We start from the raw sequence: 2,349 nt of genomic DNA on the forward strand, positions 1-2,349 counted from the left end.
AAAGTGACACTTACAGCTGTGATTGTGTTAGTAAAATATCTGCGTGCACATAAAGTGACACTTACAGCTGTGATTGTGTTAGTAAAATATCTGCGTGCACAGAAAGTGACACTTACAGCTGTCGGGCTGTGAGCTGAGGGTCAGAGTCCAGCCTCACACTGGGGGGGGTTCCTCCGTGATGTGATGGCTGGGGGGTCCCGGGAGCCGCTTCCGGTCGCGCGAACACCACAGCGTCAGTCCACTGACTCGTCAAACACACGCTCTCTGTCTCACGCGCACACACTTGCCATTCTCCGCCTGCAGCCTCACACCCGGACAAACATGTCTGACTGAGCCGTCACGCTCCGAGCCGCTGCCGACTGTTTACACTCTGATCAGCTGATCTTCTTCTTCTTCTTCTTCTTCTTCGTCTTGTGTTTTATGGCGGTTGGCAAGCAACGTTTAGATGTGCATTACCGCCATCTACTGGAATGGAGTATGGATCGGGATGCTAAATAATTACTATAGGTTTAACTAAATAAAATAATAAGAAAATAAGAGAAAAAAAAAAAAAAAAACTATATTCTCTCGATTATTTCCGTCTTCTTAAGGTAGCTTAACAAAAAAACAACAAGTTCAGAAGTGAGAAGTTTATCCAAAAGATCCTGTATATTCAACTGTACTTTGTTGACCTGTAGTCTATGTGCCAGTTCCTTCCTCTCAGCTGAATATTTGGGACAGAATAATAAAACATGATTCACTGTCTCTTCTTGAAAACAAAAGTCACATTTTCCTGTAGGATGTTTTCCCATTTTAAACAATGTACTGTTTAATCTTGTGTGGCCAAAACGCAATCTGGATATGACTGTTTCCTCCTTTCTATTTCGTCCTGTTCTCCTCATCACACCAACTTTCCTTTGAATGTTATAAAACCACCTGCCAGTTCTTTCTTCTTCCCACTGTTTCTGCCATCTTTCCTTCACCTTTTGTTTAATAACTGATTTGATTTCTCCTTTACTGAATGGTACCAGTATATCAATGTAAGTATTTTTTGTTGCTTGTTTTGCATATTTATCTGCCAACTCATTTCCTTGTATTCCTATATGTGATGGTATCCATATAAATGTAATTAATAAACCCATCGCTTGAATTCTATAAATTAATAATTGAATTTCTAATAAAAGGTCAGGTCTGCTGTCTGAATGATTATTTTTCAATGAGTATAATGAAGAACTTGAATCAGAACATATTATACTCCTTAATGGACGAACTTCCTCAATCCATCCCAGAGCTAAAATGATTCCCATCATCTCTCCTGTGTAGACTGAGACTCCATCAGTAATTATTTTACCTGTTTTGAAACTGAATTCTGGAACAATGAATGAAACCCCGCTACTGTTATTTGAATTTTTTGATGCATCTGTATAAATTTTAACATATCCATAATACTTACTATCTAAATATGTTTGTATTGAATGAGAATCTGAAATGTTTTCTTTTTTACGATTTTCCAACAAAGTGAGATCAACATCACTATTACTTAAAAGAGATGGGTGAACTGGAGACTGAGGAACTGTTTGACTAATATTTATGTGAGATATATCTAAATCTTTTATAATGTTTTCTACAGTCCAGCCAAATGAATTTAATTTCTTTTTCTCTTTTTCCCAGCTAGGTTTTAAAATCTCTTGACATGGATGATTTCCATTATGACCTTTTAACTGACACCAGTAAGTTGAAAGTATTTGTAATCTTCTAAGCTGAAGTGGCATTTCTCCCATTTCCACCAGTAAAGCTGATGTTGGAGTTGTTCTGATGGCACCTGTACATAATCTCAAGGCTTGATGCTGAATATTATCAAAATTTTTGAGTGGTGTAACTGATGCTGACCCAAATGCTATACTGCCATAATCAAATAAGGACCTAATTAAACCTGTGTATATTGATTTCATTGCTTTCCTCTCAGCTCCCCACTCACTCCCCACCAAACACCTCATTACATTTAACACTCTCTTACATTTATCTATTATGTTTTGAATATGCACTTTCCAAGTAAGTTTATTATTTAACCATAGACCCAAAAACTTAAATTGCTTTACCCTTTCCAAATCATGATTATATATTTTCAATTTTACATTTTCAGACACTTTTTTCCTTGTAAAAAATAAAGTCTTCGTTTTATCTATAGAAATTTTGAATCCCCGTTTAAAGGACCAGTCTTCTATTTTATTAATTGCTTCTTGTGTCTTTTTTACAATAAAATTTAATTTTTTTCCCCTCTTCCAGATTGCTCCATCATCAGCAAATAAAGAAAACCACATTCCATTCTCCAAATTTCCAAACATATAATTAATCATAATAGAAAAAAAA

At 36.0% G+C, this 2,349-nt stretch overlaps 1 protein-coding gene across 1 annotated transcript in view; it reads right to left on the reverse strand.

Annotated features, from left to right (window-relative positions):
- The window catches only part of osbpl1a (oxysterol binding protein-like 1A), a 66,329-nt gene extending 66,164 nt beyond the window's left edge, over window positions 1-165 (reverse strand). Inside the window, exon 1 of the mRNA XM_037675042.1 lies at window positions 117-165. The gene's annotated coding sequence lies outside the window, so the exon portion shown is untranslated. The remainder of the gene's footprint in view (window positions 1-116) is intronic.
- Between the last annotated feature and the right edge of the window lie 2,184 nt (window positions 166-2,349).

This window comes from Nematolebias whitei, chromosome 3 (genome assembly GCF_014905685.2).
Source record: "Nematolebias whitei isolate Nwh7 chromosome 3, NemWhi1, whole genome shotgun sequence".
Lineage (NCBI taxonomy): Eukaryota > Metazoa > Chordata > Actinopteri > Cyprinodontiformes > Rivulidae > Nematolebias > Nematolebias whitei.